The following is a 13,393-nucleotide window of genomic DNA, read 5'->3' on the forward strand; positions in this document are numbered from 1 at the left end:
ATCAAATATCTGCAAAACTTATGACATTACCATCAGCCTTAGGCAAGCTAATTAGCAAGTGTTAGCATGCTAAGATGACCAACATGGTAAACACTATACCCGCTTTAATAGTTAGTTATATTTTTCACGTGGTGGCTAATCTTGATCGAGAAGGTGCTGTGATTTGAATGAAACTGAATCTCACTACAAAACAGACAGGACATATTGTGTACTATATATTGTCTGCATCTTGCAGCCATCTTTGTGGTTCATGATCTTTTTTTTCCTTTCTATTTACCCTTCATAGTTGAATTACGCAAAGCACCACTGCCTTTGTCTTTTTTTTGTCAACATTGTTGTGGCGTCCCCATGTTTTGGCCGTGTAGAAAGGTTGATCAGAAGGCAAAGAAAAAGCTTTAAAAAACCATGAGCGTCTGTCCAGCTTAAAGAAGATGAATTAAATTGAGCTGAGAAGAACTGAGCTGCAGACAAAGCGTGGAAGTGGAATTGAGATCTATGAATAGCACTTGTATGCATCTTCGCTCTAGGACATTGAATTATTTAGCATTTTTGAGCCTTTGGGTAGCCGTGTTTTAATATGATAAGCTACTAAATACCTCCCTAATGATACGTAGTTTGTAAATCTGCCAGAGTGTCTAACGGCGGGGTTACAGGCTTCAGGACACGGAGACGGTGTTGATTTATGCTTCTCTGTTGGTATAACAGTGAGTGTTGATTTAGAGGGTTGGGTCTGCAGCTCACAAGAACTAGACGTCAATCAATCAGGTACTCAAGGTGTTTCTTCTTCTCTGCTGGAGAAGTATCTGTGAACTATGGATCTGAGCAGAGGTACCGGTGTCAATAGCTTGCAGTTGAGGTGAGATTGATCCAAGTCTTAATAGCTCAGTCCCTTTAATTCCAGCGTCAGCATGATTATGAGTTGAAAATAGATTTGTTTTCTTGTGCAAATCCGAGCTCCAACCCTCGGCTCTTCATGTTTTGATGGATTGAGGGTTTTTTTTGTCGCCGCCAGTGTGCTTGACGGGTGTTTTTTTGTCTGAATGCTCTGAATGCATTGAGACCATTTTCTTTCTCTTAACTCTTTCTTTCCTTTCAGGCAGCTCACAACCCCCCTTCTCCACACACATCCTTACCAACCAACCCCCCATTGCCACCAAAACATCCCCAATTACCCCCCCCCCTTTCTTCAAGCAGCACTCCACATCGCCCTGCATTGAAATGGGCCAGTTGCTATGGCAACGCCATACAGCAGCATATTATTCCACTGTCAGAATTAAAAAAGAGGATCAATTAGTGATGATGCTCAATTCCCCATCACGATTTCTTCAGATTGGCCAGCCTGTGTGTGTGTGTGTGTTGTACTATTTATGAGACATATAGTGATCTCGGGGTGGAAGATGAAGGCAGACTTGAGGTGCCTGAGTCACCACTACACACTGTGTGGGAGGGCTGAACGACGGCAGGATGGGCAATACAAGTAGAATGAAATCCACTGACTTTTAGCATGAGGGTGAGATAAAAACGAGAAATCAGCTCAGATGTTTGGTGGTGGTGAGGATCTTCTTAAAAAAATTGGAAGTCGACAAAAACAAGTTAAATCCGGTGCACTTTGTGGAAAAAAATGTGCCGCACATCAAATACAGAGCCCATTTCTCCGACAGTGCAAATATATATGACGGCACACCTCCGACTTTTGTAACCCTGCGGCAACTTCCTTCCATCTTCTAGCAGAAGAACACGGAGCTCCCTTGGTTTCTGACTGGAAGGACATAGTTCATCAAATAGATACAGAATGGAAATGTTTACATATTCCCACAGAATACACCAAGCTAATTTATCAATACATGGTCAAGGTGGATTGACTTTTTTTTGTCCTCCCAGCTATCTTGTGGTGTTCATAGTTCTGTTTGGTACTAGTAATTGATGCCTGCAAAATATGCCATATAGGGAATGAACCTATTGTTTTTCATGTCTGCAGACACTGTAAAGGTGAGAATTGTTGGATAAATCAAGTAAAGTAACATTACAACTATAATTTGTCATACTTCCAGTGTTATATTCTTTAATTGTTAAATTTGATCTTTAACAGTTGTATTGTATTATAGAGTAGTATTAGTATTAGTATTACCCTTTATCGTTTGTATGAGATGCAACAGGCTTTCAAGTAGCTACAGGGTAAACCCATAGGTGTCATCATGAGATGATCAGAGAATATCATCCGGGAGTGTGATGTAGTATAAAGAAAAAAAAACACACACACACAGGGTGGGAGGGTCCAACAAACACAGGACTTTCAACCAGGACACCGGTGTTCGTGTTCGTTTTCCATACTTTTGTTACGTTGTTTACATTTTACTTTATAGCGTACGTTCAGTCAGGAAGACTACGCTCTTGTATGCTTAGTTTATCTCTCATACATCTGCCATTCACTCCTCAAGCATGCTCACTCATTATTTCCTTGCTGTCATTGTTTGGGGCTGTCAATCATGATATCAGCTGTTTAGATCAGCTGGTCTCCTCTATCCAATAGCACAGCAAAAATAATGACATCGTTGAGCCTATCATGTTGCTGCTGTCTCATTTAAATATGATTGTCTCTGTACCTTCAGTATGTTCATGCTGCTGTCACTCGCCCCTCTACCTCTCCATCTCCGGCCCGTCTTCTCAGATTCATCATAGTCATCATATTCATCAACTCATCATTCAGCCTCATCAGCCACCACCACCAGTGTGTAGACTCCACAATGGGATTTCTGTTGCTGCTGCTCAGAGCAGACGCCCCTCGATGACAAATGTCCCTGTAGAGTCCAAGTGCCAAAGACTCTGTCAAGACATATCATCTGTTAATAATAAACTATTATCTTTTCTTCTTCTGACTTGTCTCTCCTGATTAAAGTGGTTTTGTTGCTCAAGTGCTGTTGTTTGAATTCACAACGTTAACTGCGTGTTTTCTGTGACCGTAGTGGAGCGTCATAGTTTGTTGTGCTGGGCTAACCTGCACGTTAGGAAAGTGACGCCCAGCAGGTTGGGATGAAAAAGTGTTTAACATGATTAATCTAATGGGAATTTATTTGAACTTGTTTTTCTTTCATTGTTTTGTAGTTTCTTGTTTTTTATTACTTTTTTGGTGTATAATTGTCCAAACAGGTGTGACATCAAATATTTGTAATTATCTCTTGTAAATGATCTGGCAGCTAATAAAAAACAACAATGATAAATTTAAAAAAGGACATAGAGCACCGAGAATAAGCAGGTTTACAAAGACGAAAACAGACAATTTTACCAGAGTATTAGTAATATTCGCTGACCACTGCTTGAGTTGATTATAATAGTGTTTTTTATTTACGGTGGGGAATGCTAGATGTGTGTTTAGTCTCTATTCCCAAAGGAGTTACATCTCTGTTTGCTTTTTATTTTCAAATGTAGATGAGAAGAGTCATACATCAATCACAAAGAGCAAGCGAGTAAGATAGAGAGAATATATTTTTAGAGCCACTCTTCTAAAGGCCTATTCTTCCTCCTCCTCCTCCTCCTCCTCCTCCTCCTCCTCCTCCTCCTCCTCCTACCACCTCTGTTCATGCATCATCATAACTGTTAGTAGTATAAAGATTTAGATTCCCAAAAAGCGTTCACAAGCATTGTGAATCACATCGATTGTGATTTATAAATATGTGACAAATTACAGTAGAAAGCAACATTAGGTGTTGTCAATAGATTCTCCACAGAACTCTACTGATGGGATGAACACCATCTTCCAACATTCCATCTTTGGGTGTATTGATGATGGCGGTGGAGAGCGCTGTCTAAAGGGTGCCGGAAGCTTTGCATGTTGCACTACATGTTGCTTGATCATGCCTCAAGACATAATGCTTGTTCAGAAATGACCAAAGTCGAAGTGAAAAGCATGCCATCGTGGCCTCGGCCTGGCTGCATCCCACTGCCTCCCCGATCCCTCTCCAAGAGCAGCGTTTGCAGTACAGTGGTTATTGTTGCAACACCAGAAAGCATACAAATGGAGATAACGGCGCACACTTTTGGACAGCCTCTCTTCAAAGGAATTCGTGGCGTTTGCTGTTGCAGAAACTGTCCCCATTTCCCCTTCTCACCGGCCGAAAAGAGGGTTCAGCCGCTGTCACATGATTCAATGAGCATTTGGTTTAAGGATACAGGAGGCTTTGAAGGTAAATTCACCCATTCATACCGTGGTGGCAGAGGCTTCCACACAAGAGGCCGCCTGCTCATCAGGAGCGCTAAACATTCACACACACTGATAGCAGAGACACGTAGACCGCAGGGGTCAAACTTCTGATTAATGGACGCCCGCTCTAACCCCTGAGCCAGCCTCTGCAAACAATGTCAGAGAGAAACATTACAGAGATCTTGCAGGTTCATATCACGCCACACTGTGCGCGAGGGGGTCAAATAAGATCTTGTTCTTAATCCGTGTCAGACAGCAGACATCCCATTATGAATTTTGAGGCATTCACACTGTGCGATGGATGGTCCTGTGAATCGCAGAGCAATGAGTCAAGGCGCATCCTCCATCTGCTGCTCTCGACATCTTTCACAACCGACAAACACGCTCGCTTCACGCTGCAATTGGCTGAGCTGTGCGATGTCGACCCTCCCTATGACAGAAGACTCTTCACCCGATACAAACTTTCTCCTTCAGACACCTTGTGACAACGCTCAGTACAAACTCGCTTGTTTGAAGCAAAGTGAAGCCTTCGACACATCAGTCCAGAATCTCACATAGGTGGTAACATGTGGTTCACATCATGTCCATGCTCCACTCCCTTTGATAAGCCTCCTGCATTGCAGATGCTGGAGGCACTCCCATCAGGGTGTGTATCTTATTCCTTCTTAGAACTTAACAATAGGAAAGATGAATTTCCCAGGTCGCTTGAAGCCTCATTCCAGTTTTGCTGAATCCTTCACAGATGCCAGTGAGGACCCAATACAGAATGTCTTGATTTAAGATGATTTTATATATATATATATATATATATATATATATATATATATAGTATACATATTTTATTTTTTCATTTCTGGTAGTGAATACAATTATGATGGTCGCTGTCCTTGGTCCTGATCTGTGGTTGAATCTGGTGACCCATTACACCTCACACACTAACACATACACTTACACATACACATACACACACGCACGCACGCACACCGTGCATGATGTTGCACCACAGCACATCCATATCATTTTCTGCATTGTATCTGGTGTGACCGGATTATTTAGGCTAACATAAACTGTTTGTGTCTCACATCTATCGTACAAAATTGGATTTGGGCTTCCTCACGCGCATGTGTCAGTGTGTTTGTGTGTAGCAGAGAGAGAGAGAGAGAGAGAGAGAGAGAGAGAGAGTGAGAGAGAGTGAGGGAGAGGGAGTGTGTGTGTGAGAGAGAGAGAGAGAGAGAGAGAGAGAGAGAGAGAGAGAGAGAGAGAGAGAGAGTGAGAGAGAGTGAGGGAGAGGGAGTGTGTGTGTGTGAGAGAGAGAGAGAGAGAGAGAGAGAGTTAGTTGTAATGCGCGGTGCATTCTTCTGTGGAGGGCGAAGCGAGCAGCCATCCGCAGGGCAGCAAGAATTGCTCGAAATATCTACAATCTCTTAACCCACATCGCACACTGATAGGGAAATCGGAATTTTCATGCAAAAAGAAACTCGTGGCGTTTTTGACCCGGTTGGAAGTCCCCAACCTTTCGTCCAAACTGCCTTTCGGGTGGAAGTTGCGCTGCCTGGAGCCACCGGGGATTCTGGTCCCTCCGCAGCCCTGTGAGGGTTGATTTGTCCCCTGCTGAGAGCGCAGCCTTTCATCGGCCCGGAGGTATCCACAGAGCAGGAGTTGCATTTTGGAGGAATATCGATACAATGGTAAGATTCTGCAAAAATGCATGAATTAGAATTGTACCGTGTCGAATTCAACGTCACGATTTTGCGCGGACGTGGATGTGTTGACGGGTGTCTGGGAGGAGGATGGAAATAAAGCGTGCCGGGATCTTGCGGCATGTATCGCCCGTGGGCTCAGTGAGGAGGTGCCTTCTTCCCTTCAGCGGCTCCTCGCAGCGCGCAGTTTGCGCAATTACTGCAACCGCACAATGTGCATCCAATGTGAGATAACAGAAACACATTGTATGGGGCTAATAGAGGAAAGGAGCCCGTTCACATCCACAACATGCTCTCCAACAAATTGACAAATAGCCCATGTGTCCATATGCAGGAGGAGGCTCAGCCTTTCTTAAGCCTGTTTGGGTGGTTACTGAATAATAATGAACTGCAAGCCTGGACACTAATAATGTTAGACTCAGTGTTACATTGCGCTTTAACGGTGATAGGCTGCCAATATCCTTTTGTGTCTAGTCTATGTCATTCATAATAATGCATGCATTGAAACAGGCTTGGATCAACACACAGCAGGCCTGTAACACAGGGTTCCAATTACCCGACAATAACGTAGATGTGACCCTTTTCTTCATGCATTTAAGGATGTAGTATTTGGGCTCTTGCATTCACGAAGATCTATGAAATCCAGGCCTTAAGGTGAAAACTGTGAGTGACCTTGTGACGCATCCTGCTGTTACTGAATCACAACCTCTGCTTTCTCTTCTCTGCTGCTTGTGTTTGGACAGTTTGGAGGGTTAAAACAGCCGGCCAATCACAGCCGTTCTTATTCAGTTATCTGCTCTTGTTTGACAGAGGTGAGTTTTCCCTTAGCTCCCTCACTACGTAATGCTTACTGTTCATGTCTGGCCCAAGAAGTGTCTACTTATTCCTGACGTTTTTTTTTTTCGGGTAACCCATATCTCAGGATCGACTGCTGCAGATTGGTGGACAAAAAGGCTCATGTTGAGCTATTTGTTTACATTTCTGAATGCTCAGCTGCAGCCTCATTCATAAAGAGCGATGAATGAGCAACACATCCGCCCTGAATCCATATTTGAGGCTAAACAAGTGCTGGTTTAAAAAATGGCTTTGTAAAAGAACAACACTGAGATCCATGCTTGCACTGAGCATCTGTGAGAGCTGTTTGAATGATTGAGCTGATTAAGCGAAAAAGACAACACCGTGTTTGTAATTCTTCTTTGTTTAAATTTGCAGTTCACATCTGGGTCGGTATGAGGCAAACCACAGAATCCTGTTTAGATGTGCTTGACTTATGGAGGACGAACATGTCATTAACAAGCTGCTGCTAAAATCTTGGTAAAAACATTCGCAGCTTACGTATGAGGGAAGAGCTCCCCTTTAGATGTCTGTGATGCTGACATTTAAATGTCCCTATTAGCCTTGTTGTGTTGGCTGGCCTGAGCAGCCGAGGAGGGAGAGAGTGAGGGAGGAGAGGACATTAGGCGTCGGGCCCAGTCTCAGCACGGCAACCTTGTAACACAACCAGTATCACGCATGGGCCGAGTGTCATTTAGTCACATCAAGTTATGGATGCTGATGCAAAAGGCGGCACGTTATTAGACTAACAATATATTTTTCTACTTACATTGCCTTCATCAGACTTTAAAATTAACTAATGAATCAAAATGTAATTTAAACTAAAATATGAACAATGTTCAACAAAATGGATAAAGGTGGACCGAGCAGCAGAGTGTGTTTCCTCAAATTCTCACGGCTAATGAAAACGCCTTTTTTTGTTTGTTTTCAACATTCAGCTTGAGTCTTATTTGCATTTCAGAGCATGATATAACATCATTAATAGCTGAGCTCTGGGAACATGGTGACATTGCTACAAAGAAGTCTATCATGACGGGAAACAAGAGCAGCTAGAGGATCCGGAAATCAAAATCTATTTCCTCTTGAGAATTAAAATGTTCTTTTTTTCTGTTTATATGTGTTGCTTACATGCATTCACGTCTCACATTCGCAGCAGTGGCATTGTGTGCATGAGAACATACACACACTCTCCTTTGTTGCTTAATAAGAAAACTAAAACTCTCTCATCGCCTATTGTTATGCATGAAATGTGCCTGCCACATAAATTCAGGTTGCAAAAGGACATTGACTGCATATTTGGAGCAATATATATATATATATATATATATATATATTAATATTTGGCCTGATGTAAAAATGTGTTGAGGGACGTGGCGGTGCAAAGTATCAGCAGTGTTTAAATAATTAATGAACAATTACACCTGTGGTTTCCTTGCTTTTATAAGTCAAAATGTGTGCTTTAAAAAGGTCTGATGGCCATTATTAAAGCTCAGATTCAGTGATCTAATAATGCATTCATCATCTCTTTTACTTTGAACCTCACTGTGCCAAGATACTGCCATAATAACCACATCAAATAATAAATCAAAACTCTAACCCTTTAACTCGTATGTTACTAAGGAGCTTTAGTTTTCAATAAAGAACTTACCTTTAAAAAATGGTTCTCTCTCTCTCTCTCTCTCTCTCTCTCTCTCTCTTGTTGCCTGCCCAACCAGTAATGTTGATGGGAGGTCACAGTTTTACCAACAGTCAGAGCAACAATATTGCTGGTCAGCGCGGTTGCTAAATGGAAAGTGTGCTGTACAGAGGAAAAGGGCTTACATTGTTTACCTAATGTCTGTGGCCAAACTGACCTACAAACAAAGAAAAAAAAGACGTGTATTCTGCATAAATTTACATTGAAATCCAGTTACCAGAAAAATAAAAACCTGCTGCGGTTGATCTTTGACTTGTACAGCAGTCTGAATGCTCAGCAGGCAGTCGGCTCTAAAGAGATCATTCGGTCAGTTGGTGCTGATGTTAAGCAGCGCGGTGCAGCCATGCAGGAGACAGCGCTGTCTGACTGGCTCAAGTTGGGAACCAGAGCAGTCCTGCGTACTGACTCAGAGGCATCTTCAGCTGCGCATTGGAAGACGTGTTTAAATATTTTTTTAAATGCACAAATAACACACTAACAGCATTCCTACATCAACATTCAAAACGTGTACTTCACATGTCAATATTTGGCCATTATGAGCGGGAAAAAAAACATCAAACAAAAGATACCACATTATTTGCTGACATGTCTAACATGTTACTAAGTTGCCTTCTTCCACACCCAGCAGACACAGAGCAACATTATCACCGCATTGGAGCATTTGTGACCACTTGAATATAAGTCCAACATGGATGCCAGATGTTTGACCTTCTCCAACTTTGTCAGTCTGCCACCTGCCATGTGGTAGGTGATAGACAGTGTTTTGTCAAAACATAGCTGTGGCAGATGAGAGTGTCTAAAACTCAAGCGTACACTGAATAGTAAAATAAATGATGGAATGAGCCGCAGATAACATATTAAATGTTAATACATATAATTATACGCAGGTAGAAAGAAACAAGTATTAGCTGTAAAATGTACCCAAAGTAAGTAAGTAAGTGCGAACACTTTCTGTCTCCATTTTCTTGGATTTCCAACCAGTTGAGGAAGTAAAGGAAGGGCAGAAAGAAGAACATTAGGACGCCACACTAAGGAAGAAGGAAATAATAGGAAAGACAGGAGGAGAGGAAGTGGAGGAAGGAAAGGAGTACAGGAAAAGGACAGAATTCAGCTTCATGGCTGTGCGGACTGAGTCGAGCAGCGGGCCTCTACAGGACACAGCTGCAGTTCACTTTTGCTGCTGGATGCTGGACATACTGACGTTGATTAGCAGCGTTTCCTCATTAAGTTGTTAGAGAACATAATCCACCCAGGATTATATTTATAGTAAAACATTATTACTGGATCAAAACTTCTTCTATGACACAGGGCTGCCCCACTAAAACTTAATTTACATCAGTACCACTGGATATCAATAGATGATTATTGCAGTATAGCATAAACCTAAAATAATTTTAGGAAAATTGACTGATTATTATATCAAGGATACGTTAAACCATTTTATGAGCTTCAATCAGGTTACCGGTATGTAACGGTATGTATCTTGATCAAGTTCATCAAGCGTTACCATATTGACTGTTTCCCAGGCTCTTACACAAGTTCCCTAGTAAAACATTAATTCTGTACTTACTTGAGTAAACACTTGGTTAGTTAATTCCCGGTTTGTTGTGGAGGGAATCCGGCAGGATCTGGTATGTAAGTCTCTGAGGATGATGTGTGACGTTATTTATACCTTTGTTTTTGTTTCAAATTGGCTTTGCCTCAGTCTCGTGATTATGTAGCCCCCCCCCCCCCCCCCGTGAATTGTGGGAAAAATGGGACATGAGAGGAAGAAACCAGGCTAGTTTTAATATTCTCTCCATCTCTCTCGTCCTTCTCTCCCTCTCTCTCTTTCTCTCTCTCTCTCTCTGCAATAAGTGCACCTCTCTCTCCCACCCCAAAATAATGAAGACTAAGTCATGTCGGTGTATATTAATTCCTCCCATAATTCCTTGGGCTAAATATAGAGTCGGAGACATGAGTGACTCTTCCCTACACGATTCTCTGGGAATTAGACAGTCCAGTAACACGTTCGATGATGATTCTTGGAGCAGCAGAGAGAAGAATTCCTTCTGCTTTCTGCATTTCTTCTGAAGAAACAAAGCAGGTGGTGTTGATGTGAAGATGAGCGGTAGAAAGAGAAGAAGAGTTTGGGGTTAAGGGTCTGCTAGTGAGTCGAGGGGGATAAGCCAGAGCATGCCTTCATGCTCCAGGCCACAACAGCTGTCAAAGCCTGACCAGATCAAAACCGCTCCTAGTGTCCCACCAAAAGCAAACACGAAGACTTTTCTCTGGTCAGTGCTGCAGCATTGTAGGTGAGCGGTCATTAAAAAAGGCCCCCGCTCCTCTTTTCCCACTTATTCCTGAGAGAAATAATTCCTCTTCTCCCAAGGGGGATTGTTTCTCTCAACACAAACACTCCACACCTTCCCGAGGAACCCCTCTTCTTCTCTCAGCCTCCGCTTTTTTTTCTTTTTCATATCCTTCATCGTTTATCTTCCGCCCTCTCTTGGGTGCAACTTTGCAATGCGCATCTATTAGTGCTATCATGAAGCTAGAATGTTTAGTTTGGAGAGTGAACATGCTCGTGTGTGCATGTGTGCTCTTTAGACGGAGCATCAAACATTACACACACTCGAGCTGACAGTGTTGAACATGAAAGCCGCTGAGAATCATTAAGCCACTGATTACAGCTCGGGGAGGAGAGTCCTGAGCAGCTGCTGTGCACACACACACACACACACGCACATACTCACAAAGACACACTCACACAGACCAACACATTCCTGTATTTCTGTCTTTGTGAGGACCCTCCCTAACATAATGCTTTCCCGAGCCCCTTACCCAAACCTTAACTTAATGCCTGACCCCAGCCCTTACCCTAACCTAAACCAAAACCTAATTTTAACCTGAATCATCTTAAGACCAAATCTTAACCCTCAAACAGGCCTTTGAAGAAGTGAGGATTGGCCAAAATGTCCTCACTTAGTCAAAGCTTCGGTCCTCACTATGTAACAAGTAACACACACACACACTTCCTGAAGTATTTTAAACTTCAACTTGTGGTTTACTATAAACATATTTATATATTAACATAACCTACATATATGTGTACATTCTAAACAGAGCAGATATTGCGAATCCTGTGGGCGATAGTTTTCACAGCTTTTTTGGACAACATGTGTGTGTGTGTATGTGTCCGTGTATATTTTCATGATGATTATTTAAACAGAAAATCTCAAAACGTATTGATGTTTCGATATCAAAAATGCTATTTTCAGTGGAACCATCACTTTATGTTACCAGAAGTTGTCTGTATTGCAATTAATTTACTGTGAATTTGACTAAACACGACTTTAGGAATATTTACCATGTGAGCACAATATCAATGAGTATATAGATTATGAAACTAGATTTCAAGATTTGTGTTGATATACTTAAGTTGTGCTCATTCACTTTGATTAAATGACCCAAAAAAACTGATATGCAGCAAGACTTTTGAGCCTATTAGGGTCTTGGGCCCTTGGGCCTTGGCCTTGGATAAAGGCAGAATTAGAAGGACTTGTCGGTTACGGTCTGTGAACACAATGGCTTGGCGTTTCGCCTTGCTATATTTGCATATTTCCGACATTGTGTCCATTATTTTCTTAGCTTCCGCTTGGATCTGGGCTTACAATCTGGTACCATGCTCTTTACATTTTCATAGAGGTTGATGCCCAGAAATGTCCTGAACACAGCAAAATAAGAAAATACAGGCAGAGGAGAGGGTCCCTAGAATATTTGTTTGAGTCTATACATTATTTCTTAAGGAAATCCTTCTCATTCTGCCTTTAGACACTCAAATCAGATGCATCTCTTTCATTAATTTGTTGTGAGCCTGTAAACCTACAACATGTTGAAGCAGCAGTAAACTGCATTCGATGGATTCCCACAGGTGCTGGAGTGTGGGAGGTGTTAGAGCTTCGTCACTCGAGCACCGATCTCTGTGAATATACGCTCCATCTCCCATTCCCTTCAATTGAAGCCTGTGTCACTGACGAGTACCACACATTAATCCTGTGTAATCTTGTTTACTTATTCTTTGATCAGCTAGTTTGCCATTTATTTCAAAAAATTCTTCTTTTATTGAAAGAAAAATGTCACTGTAGAAAAAAAAGTTTAAATTCCCAGCGTCAACTTTACTCTTTTTAACTTTGTCCGATCGCTGTACTGTTCACACTACACAACTTGTTGTTTTTAAATGGGAATTCTTGAAGGTTTTCACACTACATGACTGACTGGCAACAGTCCACTACAAGTTCTTTCACCAGAGGAACCCCGGACGAGCCCTCCACACTACGCTTTGTCACGGAAAAAACAAACACGCGAGACACTTTGGACACTAACGTCACATCCCTTATTGCTGCACAATGTGGGGCAGATGTACATAAAGGGTGCATGTACTTAAAGGGTGCAATTGTAAGTGTAAGCAGCGGGCTTTAAGTTCTGGAGAGAAAGACAATGTTAAATCACTGGGATTATTTATAAAATGAGCAATGATTTTATCGTTTGGACGTTTTATAGTGCAGTGGGAGGTTAACAAATAATGCAATCTTTCCACTTTGAGTTCCAAAAGTGCTTCACTTATAGTTTAGCTTTCTCCTTGCTTTTCTTCTTGTTTTTTAAACACGCGCACACACATACACACACACACACACACACACACACACACACACACACACACACACACACACACTGAGACAATTCCATTTGTAGCAGGGTGAGACACCATCAGTGTCTTGGTGGTTTGTAACATGCGAGCGTCTTTTCTTTTCCTTGGAAGTGAATTAACGGAAGTTTGTGCTCGAGCACTCCCTATGAAAGCTTTTCTATTGAAGAGCATCAGCAGCCATTATGGTGGCCTTGGCAAAGCTGCAGACTCCCATTCATGTTGTGTCTTGTTATTTTTATGTTGTTTTGTGTATGTGTGTGTCTGTGTGTCCTTCT

The sequence above is a fragment of the Anarhichas minor genome, unplaced genomic scaffold (genome assembly GCF_050575085.1).
Source record: "Anarhichas minor isolate MPS153535 unplaced genomic scaffold, ASM5057508v1 ptg000010l, whole genome shotgun sequence".
Classification (NCBI taxonomy): Eukaryota; Metazoa; Chordata; class Actinopteri; order Perciformes; family Anarhichadidae; genus Anarhichas; species Anarhichas minor.